The sequence below is a fragment of the Carya illinoinensis genome, chromosome 13 (genome assembly GCF_018687715.1).
Source record: "Carya illinoinensis cultivar Pawnee chromosome 13, C.illinoinensisPawnee_v1, whole genome shotgun sequence".
NCBI lineage: Eukaryota > Viridiplantae > Streptophyta > Magnoliopsida > Fagales > Juglandaceae > Carya > Carya illinoinensis.
The window spans coordinates 30372590-30399795 of NC_056764.1; the positions used below are offsets into that span (position 1 = coordinate 30372590).

The 27206-nt window shown below is 32.5% G+C and overlaps 1 long non-coding RNA gene across 2 annotated transcripts; it reads left to right on the forward strand.

Moving 5' to 3' along the window:
• Positions 1-18405: 18405 nt before the first annotated feature.
• Positions 18406-22803, forward strand: LOC122293002. 2 transcript variants are annotated; one of them, XR_006237092.1, is made up of 3 exons: positions 18406-18715; positions 19765-20763; positions 21631-22803. It is a non-coding gene; the product is annotated as an uncharacterized LOC122293002 (long non-coding RNA). The 2 variants fall into 2 exon arrangements; XR_006237091.1 differs by having other exon boundaries at positions 18417-18715; positions 19765-19920.
• Positions 22804-27206: the final 4403 nt, after the last annotated feature.

The window sequence follows — 27206 nt, forward strand, 5'->3', positions numbered from 1 at the left end:
TTTGTCTTGTGTCGGCCACAAATCATGCGAAAAATAGTACTCGCAATTACACCGAACTTCTTGCTAGCTTTCTGTCTTATTGCCACACTTCCTTTTAAAAAAAAATAAAATTTATTATTAAAAATTTATTATTTTTATATAAATTTAATATTTATTTATTTTTTAAAAATATTTATATAATAATATTTACGCATTCTATATAGACAAATATTATTAATGTCACCTTTAATTTTAAAGGAGAAGGAAAGAAATTCATATATAATATTTGCTTCTTAGGTTCCATTTAAATAGTGAGTTTAGATAAAATTAATTGAGATGAAAGTTAAAAGTTGAATATAATATTATTATAATAGTATTTTTTTAATAATAATATTATTTTATAATTTTAAAAAAATTAAATTATTTATTATATTTTATGTAAAAATTTACAAAAATTATAATAATAAGATGAGATAAAATGAAATACTTTCACTATCCACTTATTCAAACTACAGCTGTTGTGTGGGTACTGATTTGTAAGGTGGAAGCCAACCAAAATCCCATATATGGTCAAATTAATATATTAATGGCATTAAAAGTATAAGTGAATGCTAGATATAGCTGTATGCATGATTTGTGGGAGGCATTGTCTTGCCATGAAATCGAATTATTGGAATAAAAGGTCCAATTGGCAATTATTAATAAAGCAGAGGGCCGATTTGGAAAGTGAAAGATGCCCAATTTTTTTAATAATTATTGGAGTAATTATATTGATACTTACAAAATCATACTTATCCCTAATTAAAATAAATATAAAGAAAGGATCCTTGCAATTAGGTCTCACAACTAGCTATACTTTGAATATTGGATATAGGGAGTAGAGATAAAAGTTTTCTTCGTTTTTGTTGAAATTTCAGTCCCACTTTTAAAACTTGTTTAAATAATAAATTTCTTAATTTAAAAAATTATAATTAAAAAAAGATTTTTTTTAAGTTAATGCCTTTTTATAATTAAAATTAATATATGTTTTAATGAAAAAAATAAAATAGATTGAGATGGAGAATTTTATATGTTTGGAAAGAAATTATGCCGCCCAACATTTACAGCTAGCCGCCCCTCGTATTTTTTTTTCTTTTTTCATTTCACATTTTTTTAATATATTTAAACATTTTTAAAAAATAAAAAAAATTATTAATACACTTAAAATCACTTCTTTAATCATAAAGTAAAAAAAAATTGTAACTAATAGTCACTTTGAGAAAGGAAATAGAGAGGACATATAAGTATTTTTCTTACGAAAAAGTATCTATTATAGATAAAAAATAATAATAATAACTTTAGTATAAAATAATAAGATAATGATAGATTTACTCGTTATACAAATTGTAATTTTCATCAAGAGGTTTCTCGGTTGCCCAAGAGTCATGCAGGGAGAAGCCTCGAAGTCCCCGTGTCCTCTTTCTTCCTTATCTTTATTTTCCTTTTTTCTCAACTTTACGTGACTTCATCTCCTTTATATCACATCTCCCAAAAACCCATCACATCTCTTTGTCTCCCTTTATCCCTTCTCTCTCCCTTAGAGCATTCACATTGGTTTAGGCATATGCATATGCAAAATCACATCTTTTGGAGATCCAATTTGCCATACAAGCAAAATTTCCACATTGGCTTATGCAAATTTGAGACAAAATAATAATAAAATATTATCATTTTATTTTTTTTTTTTTTTGCTTTTTTTTAATAGGGTTTGATATTCAAATATGTAAAATATTTAAGTAAAATATTTTTTGGGAAGTGAATGAGTAAAATATGTAGTAAAATATTTAAAGGTAAAATATGTAGAAAGAGAGTGGGAGGAGAGAAAAAGAATGAATAAAATATGTTTTGGAGAGTGAATAGTAGATCTTTAAACATGTAAAGGTACTGTTCATAGCTATGTAAATATTTGAAGATGCATAATCTAATGTAGATGAATTTAGGCTCATATTATGCAAATATGACTTTGCATATGCATATGCATAGACCAATGTGAATGCTCTTACTTTCTAACACGAGGACTTTGAAAATTTGCTAGAGATTTGTAAGGACACTTTTATCCTTCTATTCAGTTAGCGAGAGTGATTGTTAAGGTTTTTTTTTTATCTTTTATTTTTGCCTCCACAAGAGAACTTTATGAAAAATGAGTTAAATTTTACATTTCACATTTATATAATCTAAGACCAATACTATAAAGAAAGCATTTTCTTTTAAAAAAACTTCACAAATACAAAACCCAACACAAGCTTATGTACTTAAACAAGTGCGAAACTAATCACCCAGTATAATAAATAAAATTCTTGATTTTTTATATGTTGTTTTAATTTCATTGAATTTCAAGGTTGAGATCAATTTGGGGAAAATATGCATAATCATCTCAAACTACTACAGTATCTGTTGCAATCATCCCCTAAACTATCAAAAACTTGTAATGCACTCCCTTCTCCCTCTAAAATAGTCCAAATTAGCCCTAACAACTTAAAAAGACAATATAATAATATAAAATATAAAATAATAAAAAGACGTAAGTAACCCAGAAGAAGGAATATATGTTTGCTTTGAATACAGAGGACAAGCCGGTACCAACATTGAATAAGGACTTGTCATCTACTTTCCAAGGACAATTCCAATCCACACGTCTAATACCAGTTATCCAGTGCACTATCATTATTGATAAAAAAAAATTTAATATACGTAATCCCTGACATCACTTTGTTGAAAAAACCATTTAGCCCGATTCATTTTCATCTATGAAGTTTATCGTTTCATATGCTAAATTGATGGATACACTCCTTATAAAAAACTCAAACTTTTTCTCTTTGTTTTTCTTTTGATGGTAGTTGTTAAGGCCTATTTTGTAAGGACATATTGAAGAGGGAGAATGAGTCATTCCTGGCTAACAGTGACGATTCAGGCCTCAACTGGTCTGGGTTTGGATGCCCGATTGTAGTCTGGAGTGGCAATGCAGTGCCTATATGGACGTCGATTGTAGAGAATATGAGATACACACAGCAAGCATAAATGAAGAATAAGACATACATATTTACATGGTTTGACATTGGACCTATATCTATGGGTTGTTTATGATGCAAATCTACTATAAATAAGAGTATTTTATAGTCTCTCATGACCTCTCTTAGCTCACTGTACAAATGGTGTAGTTGTGATTTTTGTCTAGAAGTTAAAGAAGCTCTCCCTTTCTCGGTTGTCCAAGAGACGTGTAGGAGAAGCCTCGAAGTCCCCTGGTCCTCTTTCTTCCGGCTTCTTTATTTTCCTTTTTCCTCTACTTTATATCACCTCTACCTCCTTTATGTCACATCCCCTGACACCTCATCACAACCCCAGCCTTATCCGATCTCTCTCTCTCTCTCTCTCTCTCTCTCTCTCTCTCTCTCTCTCTCTCTCTCTCTCTCTCTCTCTCTCCCTTACTTTCTAACAAAGGACTTTGAGAATGTGCTAGTGTTTTGTAGGGACACTTTTACCCTTCTTTTCAGTTACCGCATGATTCTTAAAGTTGTTTTGCTCTACAAGAAAACTTTGAGGTCTGAAACTTGAATTGAACTGATATCAGTCTAATTTTAAGTTGAGTCTAACATGTAAACACACAACTCTCAAATCATTAAACTAATCTTAACTCAAAACCTTTTTACATGTGGAACCCTAAACATTTTTTAACTCAATGTCTCTTTACACCCGAGACCCATAACCTTTTTCAACTTTCCATAGAGACATCTAAACTCATTTTAACATCTAAATACATTTAAACTCATCTTAGGTGGACGGCAAAAAACTCACTCTACCATTTCAAATCATTACTGCTCATGAGGTACTTCAAAGAGAATGAAAAAGTACTACACAGGTAAGTATATGTTCCAACCATCAAAACTTATGAAATTTGAAAGGCCATGAAATTTTTAAATTGGGAAACAAAAAGTCGTTGCTAGGAGTGGATGGGGAGACCTCTTCCTGCACCCTGCCCTCAGGATCTGGCCCCGCACCATGGGAGCAGGGCCACCTTATAGGTGATAGGGGGCATATTTGGATCCCTGATCCATCCACCCCCATTTGCCCCCAATGTGCACAGGGTCTTTTGGGCCCAAAAACTATTTTTGAGCCCATATAAAAAAAAAAAAATCTACAAACTATATTTTACAATTTACATATAACATAAAACTAAACAAGGTTGTTAAAGCATAAAACATAAAAATCTAAGTATTCTAAGATTTTAAAATAATACAAATTAATATGTAATTATTACAAATTACTATAAAAATATCACAAATTTTCAAATAATTAAAATAAATAATATTACAATATTACAAATTGTATGTAGCAGACTAGCAAGATGACTTTGAGTTTTGAGATTGGAATTTGGGGGTGGTAGGCAAGTGAGACTGTGAAAAGGTTAATAAGAAAACAAGTTAGAGTTACAAACAATATAATAATGACATATATGTATGTAAAAATGTTCAAAAGATTAAACTACAAGTACGAACCAAGTGAGACTATCGAGGATTGTAGATTAGATAATTGAGAATTTGGAATTAGGGTTGAGACTTGAGCAAGTGAGGGTGTGAGACTATAAAACCTAAAAAATAAAATAAGAAAAAAAACCATAAATACAAACAATATATAGATATGTGAAAAAGTTAAAAAATTAAAATTACAAACCAAGATGAGATTGAGATCAAGATGAGATCATTGAGATTGAGTATGTGACAATGAGACTATAAAAGCTGAAAAAAAAAAAATATAACAAAACCAGTTAGAATTACAAAAAATAAATATTATATACATACTACGAATAAATAAGAGAATCATTATATAAACCAATGGTAATGTGGATCAAACTACGAAGTCATATTGCTACTGATGTAGACATAGGGGCATTTGACCAAGTTGTCCCTACAACAATTAAATTTGAATATAAGTAATAACACAATATATTATAAGCAAAAACAATATTATAGCAATATCAAAAGTAGGAACAGTTATCGGATGCAAGCTAACCACCACTTGTCTCCTCCTTGGTCTCCACATAGTCTACCACATCCGAAATATGAATTGGCTTCCCTTTGATTCAATTTTGAGTTCAAATCAATGCTTCTACAATAGTAGGATACAATGAACTTCGGAATGGATCCAATATGCATCCATCGGTGCTAAATGCCGACTTTGAGCCTACGGTGGTCATAGGGATGACAAAAATACTGCGGGCTATGTTTCCAAGGATGGATACTTGACGATATTGACCATCAAGATATGATATCAAACGCCTTCGTAAATGGATGCATCTTTGCTGCCAAGTATCTATCTAACTCCGACTGTGTATCTGAAGGCTGATGATGCTTGAAAATCTACCCTAGCCACTCGCCCCTCCAACCTACGCTTTTTCCCCATCTTGACTTTGGGAGGAGACGATGTGGTATGTGTAGGTGCCAGAATATTACCCACCCCAAGTACGACAAACGCATCAAACAATCTTTTAAGGGCTTCTCTAACCCTAACTACAATATGTTTACTTTTATATATGTTTTTTTAAGTTGAGGCCTTTTTTATATTTTAAATTAATATATGTTTTAATGAAAAAAGTAAAATATATTGAGATGAAGAATTTTTATGTTCGGGAAGAAATTAGGAAGAAGTATCTTCTATAGATAAAAAATAACTCCACTATAGATCAATATAATCTCTATCCAAGCACGGTCTAAGAGTATTAACATAGGATTATACAAATGCAAAGTTATAATTTGGATAATATGTCATATTTTGCCTTTTACCTATTCTATTCAAAAGATCAGATTCCCACATTAGATTTATCCATCTAGTAGTCAAAATAAAATATTATTAATTTAATCATAATATTTTTTAATTATTTTTTTTAATATTTTACAATTCTATCAATCATATGTTAATTAATAATCAAATTATAATTAACTTATGATTGGTAGAGACAAACTATTCATGCTTTGGCCTTTGTACAGTGAATACTCGAATATAATTAATTAAAAAATAAATATAATTGAAATGCCAAATATGGAAACCCAAATATAATTAATTAAAAAATAAATATAATTGAAGTGCCAAATATAGAAAACATATGTTTATTGATTAAATTATTGCTGCCTTTGTCCAGTGAAGCTCCAAATATGACCATAGGTAGTTGCTAGCTACTATAACTAAAAGTCATATAACTTTGCATTTGGATAAACTTTGCATTTCATTGCATGGCATGATTTGGATCATACATAAAAAGACAATATAAATAAGGTTGTTCATCCGGGTTCCAGACCGGATATCTGGGTACACACGGCCCGAAACCCGGGCTGGATTCCAGTCCGGATATATACGGGTTATAACGCGGGCCGAAACTCGGATTTAACCGGGTTTTTTACAACCCAGAATTCGGGTTCCGGGTTGTACCTGATTTTTTTTTTCCCTAACGAAGTCTTTATTATTAAAAATTTTTTAATTGTTATTTAAAAGCTTATATTCTAGAAGTCTTAAAAGCTATTTTTTAAAATCTAGAAGCCTATATTCTATTGTAATTTAAAAACATATTTTTTATATATAAAACAACTATTTATCTTTTCAACTAAATGCAACTAAAAAAAAAAAAGAAATTCAATATTTATCATATAAAATACATGCAACACATAATGCAACTCACTGTTACATATACATTATATTATTTGATATTTTATACATTACATTACAAAACACAAAATTACAAGCTATTGTCATGATTGAGATGATCATCAGTTTAGGAAGAGCTTCTGGACTACTTGGTGCTAGATCTCCTTCACTGCTCCCCTTGCACGTTGAGCTTCTACTACATGCCACGACATCCCATTGCACATTAATATATATAAAGCAAAACACATGGAAATCAGTTAAATAAATACGGCTTGTAACCCCCACAACAACCCACAAATTCCACAATGCAACTAGCAATATCTGGACCAGACGAATATAAGAATGCTGTCAAAAACAAGGAAATGCAAAGGAAAGAATAGAAATCAGCTAGCATGCAGCTAGCAATCAACTAATCAATGGCTCCTCATGGACTAGGAGGGATGGAACCAAACAAGTAATAAAAAAAACATTATATCAACTCATATGACAGATAATAAATATATAAAACCATAACTATATTTTTTCTAATTTTTTATATAAAACCAAATAGCCAATATATAAGTGAAACCCAAATTATATTTTTTCTAATTTATTACAAGAACAGGAAGCCGACTTCAAAAAATATGAATCCCAAGTTCACATGCTGTGTATGATCAACATTATACATACTTCCTTCGTCTTCAACACCAAACCACCAAACATATTCCAATTTGCCATCTCCCCAGTGGAGTTCGCAAGAAAAACCTACAAAAATAGACTTCATATTATTAGCAAGGTGCAGATAAATTTGACAAAGCAAGAAAAATCTCATTTGACAAGTTCCAAGCACAAAATAGAAACCCAGTTCACCATATCTACACAAAACTAGCACACCCATAAAAACTCCATCCGACAGGTTCCAAATCAAAACAAAACATAGAACAAAACAAGCAAACCCATACAGAGATTATGCCATCCAATCAATTCAACAGTGCACTTAACAAGTTGGCATTTGCCACAACTTCAAATGAAGCAAAGCACACCCAACCAACGGCTCTTAACAAGTAACAAGTTGGCATTTGAGTCTCAAAATTACATGCAACTTCAACTATGTAACGGTCTATTACGATATTAGACATCAAGGTATAAAGGTGTATCACTCACAAGGCAAAATGCCAAAAACCTTTAGAGAATTACAAAAGCACCAATGGATATAGAAACAACGAGCACCAATACCTCAAAGCAATGTAGCAAACATTATATATACGATACCTTTCATCAAGGCTATAAGCTTAAATACTTCTAAACCCCAACAGAAAATAGTGTTTAAACATGTTTATCTCATAAATCGAGAAACAATTGATTGTACTCAACAGTGATCATAAAAATAATATAGAAATGTAAGAATCATTCACCTTAAGCAGATAACCTAGTTTTTGTAAATTCTTCATTACTGTAATCAACATCAAGGAATCTGGATTTTTCTTCACGTTTCCTAAGATCTATCAAATTAACAGCATATACTTTATACCCATGTTTAACAAAATAACAAAATAATAATAAAAGAAGTAATGAACCCAGAAGAAAAAATAATCATTTTTATATTTTCATTTGTTAATTTTTTAATGAAGGGTTTTTTTTAAAACTTGTTTACATATAGAAGTAAATAGTTGTTATTTGTTTATGAGTAAATGTCGAAATTGATAATTATTTAATGAGATGAATATTGCAAAATTAGTTGATACGTACGTACGTACATATATATGAAAAAGAAATGAGTTTACATATTGATCATAAAGAAATTATAAAACTGAATAGAATTCAATTTCCTTTTATAACACATGAGGCACAATTTGATCCAACGTCTAGCTGTTGGTGTTATAAGTGATCACAAGTCGTGGCAGCAGAAGAATATAAAAATATTGGTGAGTTGGAAGAGGTTTGTTTCTCTTCTAGGTTTTTTCTTAGGCTACACTCAAGTTCTTTGCATTTAACTTCTATCAGTCTATGCAAAATCCACAACAGTTTTGAGAAATCGAGGAAGTCAAGATAGATTATTTGTAGAGGTTTTTGAGCCCCTATATATGACAAGAGCTCCGGCAAGCATGTTGCTCGTCTGATATAAAAGAGAGTTCTTTATGGGAGGACGTTGCATTAACTAGAATTTGTATAACTGAACTCTTGATCTAGTGGATTGAGTCTCTTGATTGGCTAAAAAGGTATGGTTTTACCTTCGAGAAATTCTTTAAAGGGTTTTTACTTCGTCCCCAAAATCTTGTGTTTGATTACATGATGCTTAATTTGATTATTTTGATCATTGTGTGGGATTGCATTATTTTTTATTTAGGTTTTGCTTCCTCATAGCTACCATATCATCACCTAGCTACCCCATTCTATGTATTATTTTTGAGATGCAATGTAGTTTTCTCATATGGATTTGGACCAGTCATCTTTTCTAATAATGTAAATCTTTTACGGCCTAATCAAGTGGATAGATAGTTACATATTTTGAATTGGTATGACATGTATTTCTATTACTATAAAATTCACAATTGAAGTAGTTACTACTGTAATTATCTTTATTCTTCTTATGTAGTGATAAATCATATGTGTTCCTATAAGAAAGAAAATGACCTTTTTTGTTTTGTTTTAATTTCTCAACGTCTCGACGGGTGTGACACACATAAAACCTCTTAAATGGAAATTGAAAAGGATTGTAATTCCAATTCCAAAACCAAAAATGGTAAGATATTTGGCACAAAACCAACGAAACATGCAACAAAGTGAGCTTAATTTACTGACTGTGCATGTGAATTAGTTTGAATATTGAGCTTTATGAATGACAAGCAACATAGGTACTGAAATACAAATTAGGAGGGGGATTTGGGGAAGAGGAAATCAAAATGATGTCGATTACATTTTCATATATATATATATATATATATTATGAAAAGATTATCTTTCATATTTGCTTTCTAATTTGTATAAAAATATTATACAAATTATTATAATATTTGATTTGGGATAATATTATAAAAATATTACTGATTGTTCTTTGAAATAGGAGAGAAAAAATTAAATAAAAATATTGTAAAGTTAAAATATTGTTAGAATATAATTTTTTAACGTTATTTTAGTTTTGAGATTTGAAAAAGTTGAATTATTTTTTATATTTTGTTTGCAAATTTGGGAAAGTTGTAATGATTATATGAAAAAATTAAAAATTTGAAATTGAAAAGTATTTGTATTTGTAGTGTTTAGGTATTGAGATAAGATTAAATGAGATAAGATGAGATGATATAAGATGAGAAGGAAATAGAGACATCTCATCTCTTCTCATCTCAGCTCTAATAAGAAAAAAATAAATAAAAATAAAACATTTTAACAAGAAAACCAAAAAAATTATATACACGAATAAGATAGATCACTAGTATGTAGTAAGGTGTTAAGGCCGCGTGGGGAACTATAGAGTGACATCTTCGAGCAATATTTGACACTTTTCAACTTTTAATTTCTGTTAATTAAGTAAATGCCGGAATAAATCGTATTCTGTGAGCAGAGTAATCAGGAGAGAGGGGCCGGTGTTTTGTTGGCATTGATGCAGAGGACATGTGAGAAGAGTCAGGAGAGAGAGGCTTAATGCAAGAAGTTCCAATGCATACCCAGAGTACTTGTTGCATGCAGTTGAATAGATATGGGTCTTGTGTTTTGTTGGCATTGATGCAAAGGACATGTGAGCAGAGTAATTACCAATTAGGAGAGAGAGAGGCTTACAACAAGAAGTTCCAATACGCAGAGTACTTGCTTCATGCAGTTGAATGAAGAAGCTCCAATTTTTTGTGTGGCTGTGGTGATGAATGACATTTTAGTGTGGGGCCTGTGTTTTGTTGGCATTGATGCAAAGGCATGTGAGCAGAGTAAGGAAACAAGGTTCTAAGTCGTGGAGTATAAACTTATAATAATTAACACAAACGAAATATCTCTGACGAACTAATACTTAGTTAGGGGAGAGTTCGGTCCGATCCAGAGAGATTTTATAGACCAAACCAGATCTATTCAGTCTAGGGTTTTCCTATCCTGGACCGAACTATACTCCATAAGGACCGGGATGGTCTAGTTCGGTCCACCCTCAACTTTTTTTTATTTTTTTATCTAATAGCATTTTGTTTAATACTTATGTAATTATATTGTGATATATTTAATATATATACATATGGTATACTATTATATATATTAATATAAATATATATATATTAGTAATACGCTAATACTATTAGTCTGTTAGTATATAGTAAATTAGTAATAGTTATTAACTTATTAATTATTTACTATAACTAATAATAAACTAGTACTAATATTATAACTAATAACTATATGTAATAATAGTATTACTATATCTCTTCAAACCCCCGCACATTTATTAATACTCTATGTCATACTATATTAAATAATAGTAAAATACTCTTGTTATTAATACTCTGTGTAGTTATATTAAATACCATATTACTAATACTCTATGTAATTATAGTGATTTAATACTAACATATTACAGATTAAGTTAACTATACTAATACTATTATAAATTTATACATATATGATATATTATAATTTATACCATAACTCTTATAATATGTTAATATATTGATATATACTAGTACTATATATTATAGTTAATAGTTATGCATTAAAGAGTATAATAATACATTGATATTAAATATATTTAGTTATAGACTTATAATGATTTATTCCCGGTCTAGTCTGAAATGGCTGGTTCGATCGGTTTTGCTAGTCCGGACCTGCTGATACTTCCCACTATACTTAATGAAACATAAATTTATAAACTTAAGCAACCTTTTCAGGACCTAAATGATAAACAGGATAAATTTTGGAGAGTTAGTGAGATACTTGAGGAAAAAACAATACTCAAATACAAGTTTGGATCGAAAATGACGCAGTTTAATGTTTTTTATACCTATCTCATGCAACCACAAAATACCAAACATCTTGGCCTATTTTGTGTGAAGTAAAAAGCATAAATCATGTGACATTGGCATGTTTTTCGAAACTGATTCAACTAATTTATATCGGAAAATAACCAATAATGCTTCAAATAAAGTGATCAAAATTTATCCAAACTCATTTCATCTCATTATTACAATTTTTACAAACTTTCATACAAAATATAATAAATAATTCAAAATTTTTAAATTCTAAAACAAAAATAAGATTAAAAAAATATTTTATTCAACTTTCAAATTTTATCTGATCTCATCTCATTTCAACTCATTATCCAAACCTCTCATAAAGCTTGCAAATTTGATTTAAAGGTTAAGCTGTCGAACAAAAGTGAACCATGCATTTAGAGTTTTCCAGGTTTGCCCCTTTGTTTTGTATTTCTCCAATTGAAATAAACTTTCTAAGCAGGTTTTGGCTGTGTGATTTTGTACACTTCACATATATTTGGTGTCAATGTAACTGCTAGCCAAGCTAACATATATGTATAATGTATGTATGGCATGAAAAATGCAACAAGTCTAGGGATGGACAAGAGCCGAGGAATTCAAGAATCGTGGCAATTGGAAAGGAGATAGAAAAGTGTGTAGGTGTCCCGCTTGCCATGAGAACAATTGGAAGGACGTTGCTGTCCTTGAAAATTTCAGAAACAGAGTGGTTGTCTTTCAAGAACAAATAACTCTCAAAAATAAAAGAAAATAACCAACTCTCAAGTTGAGTTATGATCAACTTCCCTCACATTTGAAGCAATGTTTTACTTAGATGATTGATAAATCCGTTCTCTTTAATCTTTGGATAGCACAAGGATTTATCAAGTTATCAGATCAAGACGTGGGTAATGAGTATTTCTTGGATTTATATTGGAGATCATTCTTTCGAGAAGCTAAAACGGATGGTTTGGGCAGGACAACATAATTTACTTTAAAATGCATGACCTCATGCATGATCTTGCGGTATTAGCAACAAGATCATTGATCACCAGATCCATTACAGTACATTGTGATAAGAAAATCATTGTTGAGAAAACTCATCATGTATTAGTTGTCAAGAAATAATATTGATCACTAGACATTTCTCATCCCTTACATATTACTATATATCGACAATTGTGAAGTGTGTACTTAACTACGCAAACCCGGTATGGCCTTGTAAAAAGGCTAGATTTTATGTGTGAATATAGAATTGACTACGTTATTCAATCTCAGTTCAAACACTAATTTGGTAAGTTGCTGTCTCGATATATTTTTTTGTTAGTTATTTTTTGTTGAATTGATTGCTTTGTTAAGGACGTGTCTCACTGTCAACTTGCAACTGTCCGCCTATGAAACATCAAGGATACCTGAGAGACTTCACTTGAAAACATTCCGATGCTTAAGTCAGTGAAGAGAAAACTACCGTAAAACCTAATTCTCCTTTACTATTAAAGGTTACCTAGTATATATAGGTTGATCTATGACACTTATCTCATTCAAGATCCATCGGCGCAGATCACTACTCAGTATTTTAAATAATCATGTAACTGCCTGATGTTCCTATCCTACCACGCCAAAGTTGGCGTAGTGCATATCCACTTTAGACCCTTGCCGATTTCTCATATTAGCCCTGGATCTGGGCTTTTTATAGTATAATGGGTCTTTTAGTTCAAATGGACCCTCCAGCTTGCATTAGTACTTGTAGTTTTTGTATAGTTATAGAAATTTTAGTTTGCACATGCAAGATATATTTTTCTTACTACATTTTAAAGCTTGGCTTTAGGGCTTTTATATCCCCAAGCTTTCATATGTAACTAGGCCAGCTCAATGGTAAGGCCATTACCTAAGACCTCCACCCTATATAACACCCCAAAATTAAAAATGAGCAATTTTTTTTTTGGAAAAAAAATTAAAACCATTTCATTATTAAATAAAATTTTAAATAAATTTTATATTTTTCAATGTATGCAAGGCCCCATAATAATAAATTTAATATTTAATATAATAAATTATTTATATTTTAAATAACTTTTTAAGATCTTGCTAAATTGAAGTACAAAATTTGCATTGAGGCCTTATTTTAAGTTGTTGTATTAAATATAAATTCAAAAAACTTTATTTAGAGATTTTAAATAAAATCTCATTTTATTGAAAATTTTGAAAATACTCCATATAATAATTTATATTTTATTGTATTATAATTACGAATGACTAACTTAAATTTTGCCTTAAGCATCAATTTGTATTGAGTCACCCCTGTCTGTAATCACGATTTTCCTCCTCCACAAATGAGGATCATTAATAAAATTAGAGGTATCATCGCTCTTCTAAAAAAGATGTGTTATACTCGTGATATGTATGTCTTGTATGCCTGTTTAAGTTAATGTGTCAGCATTTATTTTTTACAAATTAGGGAACGATTAGTTTCTACCGATCAAATATTTTTATTTTAACAAAATATTACCACCTCAACATTATTTTTTAATATTTTAAAATTATTTTAATTTATTTACCCGTCTTCAATGCCATTCATTTGCTTATTTAATGTCAAAATCTTTCAATATACACCATTTTCAATTATCTATAAAATAATAAATAAATTAAAACATTGCATTCATTATCCACCAATATTTCCAAACCATGCTATAGTCGGATCAAGCTACATGAAGCCTTCAAGGTTTTCGTGGACCGCATTTTTGTCTTTATTTTGGTCGATAAGAGCAGCATTCACAATTTTGTGAGTATTTTGAAATGTGCAAGAGATTTGTAGATGGTTGGTGGTTCAAGCATCAATGTGCTTGTTGCTTCAAAGGAGAAAATGAGTAGCTTTGAGTTCTAGAAACAAGGCTTGATCTTCAAGGTTGATCTCTTTATTCTTCCTCTCAAGGGTCACGGGTCGTTCTTGGCTGGGAGCCCAATGGCACAAAAGGTTGGGTGCTATCATCATGGATTTTGACCATATGATTAGGTTTTTCTGAGCTAGATTAGGGGTCGGTGGCTGGGCTCTGCCCAGTGGCGGAGCCACGTTGGGGCGGGGGGTGGCCATGGCCCCCCCTACAAATTTGAAAAAAAAAAATCTTGTAAGTGTTAATTTTTTTGGTTTAATAAAATAATGTTAATTTATCATGTATTGACCCCTCATCTAAAGATTATTTTGCCCCCTCCATAAAAATGAAATAAATAAAACACATCTTATATAAAATAAAATACATAATTTTTATTATAAATAAAAAAAATCTAACTATAACTAGTAGTATTTCTAACATTTTTTCATTGTCTATATTGAAAGAGAAATAGTTAAGAATTTTAATTTAGATTCAATAATTTATGATTTTGTTTGTTTAAAAAAACGTAGGTTACAATTTTAGATATTCTGTATTTTTTTATTTAATATATATTTGTATGAATGTCTTTATATTATTTCAATAATATATTGTTCTTGACATATCAAATATTTTTTTAATATATAAATTGTATTAAACATATTTTTTTATTATAAATCTTCATATCAGATTATTATATATCGTAAAAAAATTTGTATAATAATAAAACAAAAAATATTTTACATATATTATTTTAATTTTATTTGGCCCCCCTAAAATAAATTTATGGCTCCGCCACTGGCTCTGCCTGCAGCCACCCTACTACTATCGTTTTAGTAACAAAATTATTATTATTTAAAACACAACAACCACGTAGTTTTTTTTTGGGGAGGGGGGGGTAAATTTGTTCCTCCCCCTTGAGTGACTATCTCTTCCCCCTCCCTCTCTCTCTTCAAATTTCTCTCTACTCCTCTCCTCTCATTAGGACATGTCATAAAAGCAACACCCGAACTCCATTCGGCAAGATTTTATTTTTCCAACCCTCCATCCTAGTCTTAATTTTTCCTATCATTTCCTCAAGATGCACAACTTTCAATCGACCATCTAAAATGGGGACACCTAAATACTTAAAAAGGCAAATTTCCTTCCACAAAACCCAAGCTCCTCAATAGGTTCCGGCGTCTAGCATTAGTAATGTGCTTCGAAAAGGTAATGGGGGATTTAGAAGAGCTAACCTTTTTGTCCAGGCCACCTTTCATAAATTGTTAGAATCTTAGAAATCGCTCGAATTGAAGATTTACTCCCATTTGCATAGATTACAATATCATCTGCATAGAGCAAGTGTGAAATCAATGGGGCTTGTCAAGGGTGAGAAAAAGCACCAATCTTTTTCCGCAAGAACTGTTGCTTGATCAAACGAGACAAAACTTCTTCAATAATGACAAAGAGATAAGCTGACAGCGAATCTCCTTGTCTCAACCCACGCTCACCCTAAAAAAAACCTTTAGGCACCCCATTCATAACAACCGAAAACCAAGGTTAGGAAATACACATATTAATCAAACCACAGAATCGCTCCGAGAAGCCAAAGGAGGCAAGAACATGGAGCAAAAATCTCCAATCCACGCTATCATAGGATTTCTCCATATCAAGTTTGAGAATTATATTCCCCCCCTGAACCGGCTTATGAAGACTATGCATAAGCTCTTGAGTGAGACTGATATTATCAAAAATGCTCATTCTTGGGATAAAAGCACATTGTTCCTGGGAAACAATGCTTGGGAGAAGAGGAGAGAGGCGACTAACCAGGATTTTAGAACAAATTTTATAGAAAACATAGCACAAATTTATCGGTAGAAACTTATCAAAACTTTTAGGCGCCTCCACCTTCAGGATCAACACCAAGGATGAGGCCGAAAAATTCCTGGGAAGAGCAACCCCAGAAAAGAAGTCTTGCACTGCCTCCACAACATCCTTAGTGACAATATACTAGCAAGTGGGAAGAAACTAGAGCCAAACCCGTCAGGCCCAGGACTGCTATCCACTAGAATGGAGAACAAAGCATCCTTGACATTTTGGATTGAAGGGAGCTGACTCAACATATTATTCTCCTCCACTGAAACCTCCGGTGGATCAAGTCTGATAAGCACAGATTTTCCTCCACCTATTTATGCGCCAGGAAATGCCTAAAATACTCAACCACCCCCTCATGCACTTCTTTCGGATTCTTGAGCCAACTCCCATCCTGAAGCTTCATTTCATGCACCCAAGTTTTACCTTTCTTACTCAAAGTGCAGAAAAACTGAGCAGATGCTTCCCCATGTGTGAGCCAATTTTGCTTAGCTTAGCTTGTTGGCGTAGACGAATCTCTTTGCGCTTAGACCATACATCTAGCTCAGCCTTTGCCACAAGATAATCCTGTTCATCTTCCTTGCTAGCCCTTCTGCACCCCAACCTCCAATCTGGCCAACCTTTCCTCAAGGTGAGAAATCTGCTGATGAACATTCTCGAACACCTCACGATTCCAAACCCGAAGCACAAACTTCAGATGTTTTAGTTTCCTGGCTAACCTCATCATACCATGGTCCTCAATACCATCCTCCTAGGCAGAAGCCACACAATTCAAAAAAGATTCATGTGTCACCCACATTTGGGGGAACTTGAATCCTGGAAAACCATAAACTCTATGCTCCATTTCCAACAGGATCAATACCAGTGCATGATCCGAAGTACTCCAAGGAAGGTATCTCGTATATGCATTAGGAAATATCTCTAGGAACTTTGCATTGGCCAGAGCACGATCCAGACGAGACCATCTTTGAGCCATACCTGATTGGCCATTACACTAAGAAAACTGATTCCCTTCATATCTCACTCCCAACAAACCAGCAGACTCAATAAATGCATTGAACTCCTCCATAGCAGCAACCGGCCTAGGATGACCTCCTTTCCTCTTAGAATCATTTTGGATGATACTAAAGTCACCAACAATGATCCAAGGCACTGAATCATCTCTACCATCAGCGATTATTTGCCACAACTCCCTCCGCTCTATGTGCGAGCATTTCGCATAAACCAAAAAAATACATGCACTGTTGTTACCTTTTGACATGAGAATAGTAATATACTGATTGGAGATAGCAAAAAATGAGACCTGCACCCCACCAGCCCACATCACCCAGATCACCTCCCATTTCTTCATTAGAAACACTTCCACTCATATTCAATCTACTTTGCAGTGCACCCATTTGATTTGAAGATAGGAACGGTTCCGCTACTGCTATGATTCCTGGCAAAAACTTTCTGGCTAAAGAACACAACATCTTTTGGGATGTTTTGAAACCCCTTAGATTCTAAAATAAAATGGGCTGCGTCACAAGTTAATTTTAAGGGGGTTGCTTATGGCCCTTCTTGATCACCTAACCTTCAATATCTTAGAGTTCGGAACCAAATCATTTCGGTCCATATAGATATCGACGCTAATACATTAATTTTTACGTTCAACTTATAGTCATCGCAAATTTCCATCACAAAAGTTAGATCTAGGAAAACGAATAGTTCGACTTATTCTTTTGCGGCCACATTGGGTCTTTTTGTTTACTCAACACAAAAAGTTAGCAGCATTATAGCAAAACACCCATTTTTTCCCCCTCCTTTTTTTAAGGAAGAACTCTCTTTAGAACATTATTAATAGACTCATCAACAAAGTTAAAATATGGTTAAAATTTAGTTAAGATGCGCAATAAAGTAAAATAATAGACTTAAGAAATGAACAGTAATTATAGTCCAAATTATATCATTGAACAATAAATATTATTTTGGACTAAATAAATATTTAATAGATGTGTTGTTATTTGATATATAATTTTTTAATATGAAATAAATATTTAAATTAAAAGTAGTATTTTAATAGAATAAAGATAGATTTGAAGAATATGTAATTTGGTATTATGGAAAATTAACTAGTCAAACTTATAAAAGTAAAATTTGTAACTAAATTTTCTCCAAACTTTGTTGAATCTAAACACGATCGTTGGCAGCTAATCCCCCAAATTTTTTCTTAGCACCAAATCTGCTGAACCAAACGAGCGTCTATCCTTCCCAGTTTCAAAGAACAGTCATTCCAATCGATTCATTCTGTCTCTTCACATCACTCTAATATTTTCCCCAAATCATTCCATCGTTGATTTTGTTTTGAGAAGAAGGATTACAGACATGGCACGTCCTTATCAATGGTTCGGAGGATTGTTGATCACAAACCTATTGAAATGATTATAGGTAGGCCCATGCAATCGATTCCAGTTCTCTTCTCTTTTGGTTTCATTGCTAGAATTGATTTCCCTAGCTTTATCTACACTCTGTGATTAAATCACGTCTTTGCTTTTCCCATTTCTGGTTCGGTAAAACAGAACATGCTATTATGAATTACCCAGCAAGGAAAATATGTGTGGGCTTAAAAGCCATTTCGAAGGCTGTTTCCACTGAATATGATTTGATCCAATGTGATTTTTACCCCTGGAGACCGACCTTTTTGTTCTCTAGGCAGTTTCAAGTGTTTATTAGTTACTATAACAAGCTCTATGGTTCTCTCTGTCTCTCCTTGTTTGTTCTTTTGAACTAGTATTTAATGCATGGCTCTTTAACAGGATTTTGCTCTCGTTTTGTTTTATTTTCATGATACCCAATAAATATATTCGTATACGATGCCATAATTCACTGTAAGCACCCAAGAGAGAGGGATGGTGATCTACAATCTAAAATTCTAAATAATGGGTCTTTGCTAGAGGGAAGTTTTTTTGTTTTGGCCTCAGCTTTTGCCTTTTGGCATCATTTCTTTTCTCTTTCTTTTTATCTATAGGATAGAGGATATGTTTAATGTGAAAACATATCAGACCAATTAAGATGAAAAAATATTTGTATTTTGAGTGCATTTTATATCGAAATACTGAGTTAATGTGTTCAAGTATAGGTTAAATTGTGTCGCTGAGTGCGTTTTGTCTTAGAAAACATGAAGGTTGCTCGTGAGAAAGATGATGAGGTGGTGAGGGTGAGGTTTGACCGCTTGAAAGATTTGACCCTTTAAAAACGTTAAGGAAAGTCACTTACATGAGTTTAAGCATTGCTTTTCACCATGCTTGATCTGCTCTGCAAGTTGGAGAAATGATGAAATTAGCTGGATGCATTTTGGCTTTTCTTTTTTAATAAGTAGGTTACAAACAGTTGGGCTGCCGTTTTACTTTTATCTAAGTTTTTATTTTACACTTGGAAATCGTTATTTTGCTGGGTTGAAACTGATTTCCTAACATCCAAGTTTATACTCATGTCAGAATAATCTGCCTATTGATCTATTCCAAAGTCGATGTGTACGAATTGAGGAGCTTTGTCTGTCTATCTTCAACTAAATCTTGAACATTACACTGGCTATGCTGGTCCATCTGCAATAAGGATATGGAATGTTGTCTACTGTAAGAACTGCCCCATATGTGAGTTGTTCATCTTTGTTAGTCTATGCCAAATAAGAGTTAACATTAATTTTGTTGGCTGTAATGGAGAATTTTATTGTCCTTTCTTCAACCTATTACTATTGTTGTTAATAGTCAATATATATATACTCGTGTGTTGGAGTACTATATTGGCATCTCCCATAGCCTTATAAAAGTACGATTTGGGCTCTAATTATTTAACTTTTCCTTTCTCATTATATTGGCATCATCATGATCTATTTTCCACATCTAATGATGGTAGATAGCATTGTTAAATATTTAGGTTAACGCATAAGTTGGTGTGTGGTTAGTATTGTCCACATTGAATTTATGAGTAGATTCCAAAATTCCTCGTTATTGTTCTTTCCAACCATTGGGTGCTCCACAAGCTTTACTATCAGTAGAATGAAAAGGTAAAAAAATAATGTCAGCATTGATTTTCATCAATCAAAAAATTGGCAACACAGTTAGACAAATAAGTATTTCGGCTCTGTTTCAAGTGAATGATTTTGAGGAGGAAGTAATGAAAATACCCATGATTTGTGTTGTCAAAATAAACATTGCTTAGTTAGGCTTCACTCATGTTCTTGGCATGCAACTTCTATCAGTCTATGCAAAATCCACAATAGTTTTGGGAGAAAAAGTCAAGATAGATGAATTGTGCAGAGGTTTTGGAGCCCCTATGACAGGAGGCCGGCAAGCATGTTGCTCGTCTGATATAAAAGAGAGTTCTTTATGGGAGGTTGCAACTGGGATTTGTATAACTGATTTCTTGATCTGGTGGATTGAGTCTCTTGATTGGCTAAAGAGGGATGGCTTTACCTTTGAGAAATTCTTTAAAGGGTTTTCACTTCATCCTCAAAATCTTGTCTTTAGTTATATAATGCTTAATTTGATTATTTTGGTCATTGTGTGTGATTGCATTATTTTTTATTTAGGTTTTGCTTTCGCATGGTTGTGATATTACCACCTACCCCATTCTATGTGTTATTTCTGAGATGCAATGTAGTTTTCTCATATCGATTCGTACAAGTCATCTTTTCTAATGACATAGATCTTTTGTGGTCTGCTAATCAAGTGGATAGATAGTTACAAATTTTGACTTTGTTAGTGGGTGGGCGTTAAGTTTGATATCTAGAGTGAGATCTTCAAGCATTTGACACTTTTCAACTTTTACGAATAAATCATATTTTTGGAGTTTTCTCTCTGTGTTGCATCTTTTCTCAGTCTCCAATTTAAGTTTTTGTTGATTAACTAGATGCTAGAATAAATCTTATTATGCACAGCGTCAAGGTCGTATAATTGTTTTATGCCTGCCATTAATTTCAATTTCTATAGGTTAAAGAATATGGCATAAAAAATCCAGGAAAACCATGCATGAAGGCATTCATCATTTTTAAACAGAAGGAAGAGGAGGGGGAAAAAGGGAAAAGTGAAGAGCGCGCGCCGGGGGGGGGGGGGGGGGGTGTGGTACTTGTGGGCATTCATGATAGTGTCTTTAGTTTTTGAATGTAAAGATTGGTGACAGATGTAATCAGGAGAGAGGCCTACAGTTTTTTAGGGTTTTTTGGTAATTTTATGTTTAGTTTTAAACATTAGTTATCAAACAATAAAATTTTTTTAATAGTAGAACTTATTACTTAAGTTATAAGCTACAAGTCCTAAAGCTATAAGCTATATTTCTCATAACAATCTCAAACATGTAATCAGGAGAGAGGCTTACAGCAAGAAGTTCTAATACCCAGAGTACCTGTTGCATGCAGTTGAATGGAGATGCTCCAGTTGTTTTGTGTGGCTGTGGTGATTAATGAATTACAGTTTTGTTGGCATTGATGCAGAGGACATGTGAGCAGAGTAATCAGGAGAGACGGTTCCAAGCTGTGGAGTATAAACAGAAAACTGTTTAAATAACAACTTATAGTAATACTAACGCTGACGAAATTTCTATAAGAGAAAAAAGATGAGGTACTGTCAAAATATTTATTTTCTCCCTATAACTACGGACTCATTTGAGAACTTCCATGAAAAATTTGTCTACCGACTGTCAACCGACTGATGGTTAGTACTCCGCTCATTATGCAACTTATTAAAAAAAATTTAAAAATACACACATAGAAATATATAGTGAATCTAGAGCTTCAATTTTCTTTTTATATTTTCGAATGGATATCACTGGTAGGTTGCAGCATTTCAGAAAAATGGAACCTCATGATTTACGAGTGATGCAGGATTTAAATTGCTCCATTGTACCAGTTCGTGCGAAAGTGCCGAGGATGATAAAGTGGACGGTGCCAGATGTGGGTATGTTAAAGCTGAATGTGAATGGTGGGTCTTGTGGTAATCTGGGGATGTCGGGTGGTGGAGGTGTTATTCACGATTCACATGGAAGAGTCTTGGTCGGATTTGCTCATTTTTATGGCCAAGCGACAAATACAATTGTGGAGTGTCATGCTTTACTGGATGGTTTACGACTGTGTCTTTCACTTGGGTTGAGGGATTTATTGGTGGAGTCTGATTCTACTGTAGTGATTGGATGGATGGATGGCTTTGGGTATTTGTAAATATTGGTTTTTTTGGGATTTCTGGGAGGAAGTAAAGATGCTTATCCGTTTGCTTAAGGTTCGGGTTCGACATAATTTTAGAGAAGCTAATATAGTTGCGGATTTTTTAGCTAAAGAAGGGGAGGATTGCGGATTTTATGGGAGAAGATTATGTGCAAGGAAAACTTTGAGGTTTAGTTCGCTTGGATAAATTGGGGATTCCTTGTATTCGTTATTGATGTAATTTTTTTCATGGTTGCTCCTCCACCTCAGTGAGGGTATTTATAATAAGAGGCTTAAACCTCACCTTTTTTGAAAAAAAAAAAAAGAAAAAATGGTGCCACATCAATGAAGCAAAATGATATTACTTTGATACTAATTGGGTTTTGTGTTTCTGGTAGATAATTAGTTTGATGATCAAGAAGTTGTTCAAAAAGTTAAAATTTCTCAAAGTCTATGCCATAAAAATCATAATTTAAAATCTCTGTACATGATCTAGGCCAGTCACTGTCACGCCTCACTGGACTACGTTTCATCCTAGCTGTAGCTCTACCTTCATAAATATTCTAACATGGGGTTGTTTAAAAATATAAAACAAACTAAAATGAGTCGATGACTCAATAATAAACCCATCATAACGTAAACATACTTAGTATAAGGTTTTTCAAAAATATTTCATGTTGAGAACTTAAAATTATGACTGTTTATATGTATGCTACGACATGCATGATTTATCTTGACTTATCTAACTTATTTTATCATACTGTTAAATAAGTAACTTCCTCAAAAGTCATATTCAATGGCCAGAGGATCCAAAAATATTTTCATATAAAAATTTGGATTTGATAGATAATTACTTTGATGTTCAAGAAGTTATTCAAAAAGTTAGAGAATCTGTAACAAACCAGAAACAAAAGATTGCTGCAATGGGGAGGCATTGGCCGATCGTATTCGATAAGAAATAGAAGGAAACAAGTACTTGATTTTATTTGACAAACTTGGGATCAACAGTTATAGTTTCAATTTTCTATCAAGTTTTTTTTTTTTTTTTTTAATTCCTTCTAACAAAATGTCAACATTATTTTTTAATTCTTTTATTCTCTTACCATTTTATTATTTTAATTTATTTACCCATCTGCAATATCAAGAGATCACTAATTGCCAAAATATCATGGATTTCTTTTTTCGAAGTTGCTCATGAGAAGTTTCGGAAGAGGAAGCCAAGATAGATGAAATGTTCACAGCTGGTTTTGGAGCCCTATAACAATTAACAAGAGGCAAGCATGTTGATTGTCTGATAATAGAAGAGAGTTCTTTATAGGAGGTTGGAAATGGAATTTGTATAACTGAATTCTTCTAGTGGATTGTGTCTCTTGATTGGTTAAAGACGAATGGTTTTACCATTGATAAGTTCTCTAAAGGCACCAAAATCTAGTGTTCAATTATATACTACTTCGATTATTTTTATCATTGTGTGCAGTTGCATTATTATTTTATTATCGCATAGTTCCAAAACTCCCTAAAATATCATTTTTGAGATGCAATGTGTTTTCTCTTATCGGTTCGAACGAATAATTTTTTCTGATGACAGTAAATCTTTTGCAACTTCCTAATCAAGAGAATAGACAGTTACAAATTTTGAATTGGTAGGGCATGTATTTCTATTGAGTAATACTAAGTATAGTCGTGGAATGCGCAAATGCCGCATAATTGTTTTAAAAAAAATGGGGTCTACAATTAAAAAAATAATTTTTTTATTATGTGAGTCTCGTATTTACTCACTTTTTTCAAATAAATTATGTGACGCTTGTGCACTCCACGAATACAAACAACATTTCTCATTTCTATGACTATAAAATTCATAAATGAAGTAGTTACTAGTGTGATTATGATTATTCTCTTATATATATATAGTGACAAATCTTGTATGTGTTCCTACAAAAAATAAAATGATTTTTTTTCTCAACGTCTCGAGGGGTTTGAAATACGTAAGATCTCTATAATGGAAACTATAATGGAAATTGAAAATGGATGTATATAACTCCAATTCCTTAAAAAATAGTAACATATTTGGCATGAAAAATGGTAACATATCTGTATGTCCTCTAACCATTACAGCCCCTCGATTACCTTCTAAAAATGATATTTTAGGGAGTTTGGAAAATCCCTATAACTCGAGAGTTTTTGAACCAAAGATGCTTGGTAAAGATACAATTAAAAAATTGCCTAAAATGCTCAGGACTTTTTATGTACAAATATGCATACTTTTTTCAAAGATGGTCGTATCCTAATTTTATTAATAATAGCTTTAACCGTGGTGAAAAAATCCAATGTGTTGGAATTACAACATGTAATCTTTTTAAAACAAAAAACCAATCTGTCAAAAAACTAAAATGTAATAACCAGCGCTGGCTGGTTCTTAAACATTAGTACCACATAGGGGTGAGCATCGGCCGGTCCGGACCTGGAAAACCGACCGGACCGGCACTGTTTGGACCGGACCGGTCCGGTCCCATTTTTAAGGGACCGAAAAGATTCGGTCCGGTCCCGGTCCGGGAGATTTTCACCCCGGACCGGACCGGACCGGACTGAATAGAAATAAAAAAAAATAAATATTATTTATATAATAGTATTAGCATATTACTAATATATATAATAGTATACTATATGTATATATATTAAATATATTACAATATAATTACATAAATATTAAAAAAAATGTCATTAAATATTAGCATATTATATAAATATATAGTTATCACTATTACTATTATTACATATAGTTATTAGTTATAGTATAGTTATTATTACATATATTTATTAGTTATAGTATTATTACTAATAGACTAATAGTATTAGCATATTACTAATATATATATAATACTATATGTATATATATTAAATATATTACAATATAATTACATAAATATTAAAAAAAATGTCATTAGATAAAAAAAAAAAAAAAAAAAAAGTCAACCTTGTACCGAATGGACTGACCGGACCGGACCGGACCGAATAGGACCGGACCGGATCGGTCCTGATGGAGTTCGGTCCGGTCCAGGGTTGGAAAACCCTGGACCGAATAGGTCCGGTCCGGTCCACAAAACCTCCCCGGACTGGATCGGACCGAACCGAACTCACCCCTGGTACCACACGTTTGTGACTTTGGAAATCATGTTGATTCTCATTGCTATATATAGTTGGCATAATTGTTTTATGCAATTGTTTTAACTTTGATCTATAGGTTAAAGAATAAAGCATAAGCAATCCAGGAAAATAATGAAGGCATTCATGATTTTTCTCTATAGTTGGCATTGATGCAGAGGACATGTGAGCAGAGTCATGATCAGGAGAGAGGCAAACACTAGCAGTGCTTGATCAGGATGCATGCTAGTGTTGGATGATGTATGGAATGAGGATATTGAAAAATGGGATAGCTTAAAAAAAAAGTATACTATTGATGATTGGTTCAAGAGCCAGCAGAATATTAGTGACCACACGGCAATAAAACAGTGGCAAATCTTTCCGGTACTGCAGAACCATATTTCTTAAACGGTTTATATGAACACGAGTCATGGTCCTTATTTAAGTGAAGGACGTTTAGGAATGGACAAGACCCGAGGAACTCAAGAATCGTGGCAATTGAGTTATGGTCTACTTCCCTCACATTTGAAGCAATGTTTTGCTTATTGATCTAGTTTATTTCCTCTGCCACCACAAGTGAGTATCATTAATAAAATTAGAAAAACCGTCTCTCTTTTAAAAAAGATGTATTATACTTGAGATATGTATTTCCTCTACCAAAGATCTTGTGTGAATATAGAATGTACTACATTAGTCTATCTTGGTTTAGACACTAATTTGGTAAGACGTTGTCATTTTGATACATTTTTGTGTTGGTTATTTTTTGTTGAATTGATTGTTTTCATAATTAGTACTTATAATTTTTAGTATAGTTATAGAAATTGTAGTTTGTACATTCACAATATACTTTTCTTACTACATTTTAAAGCCTGGTTTTCGGGTTTTTATACACCAAGCTTTCTTACGTAAGGATGGTTTTCTACTTGCCACAAATAAGAGTTATTAATAAAATTGAAGATACCATCCCTTTTGTAAAAATGATTTGTTATACTTGTGATATGTATGTCTTGTGTGTCTGTATAAGCTAATGTGTTAGCATTTATTTTTGACAAACTTAGACACAATTACTTTCTATCTATCAAATATTTTTATTTTGATAAAATATTACAACCCCAACATTATTTTTTAATTTTTTTAAAATTATTTTATCATTTTATCCTTTTAATTTATTTACCCCTCTTCAATACCATTCATTTGCTTATTTAATGTCAAAATCTTTCAATATACGCCATTTTCAATTATCCATCAATATTTCCATAACATGCTAGGTTGGATCGATAATCTACCTGAAACCTTCAAGGTTTTCGTGGACAGCATTTCCACCTTTTATTTAGGTCGATGCAAGTTATAACTGACAATTTTTTGAGTACTCTGGTTCCTGCAGGAGATTTGCAGACGGTTGGTACGTAGTTCAAGCATCAACGTGCTTGTCGCTTCGGAGGAGAAAATGAATAATAGCTTTGAGTGCTAAAAACAAGGCTTGGTCTTTAAGGTTGACCTCTTTATGCTTCCTTTCGAGGGTTACGGGTGGGAGCCCAATGACTCAAAATGTTGTAACCTATAATCGTGGCTGGCTTTCAATTATGAATTTTGCTACATACA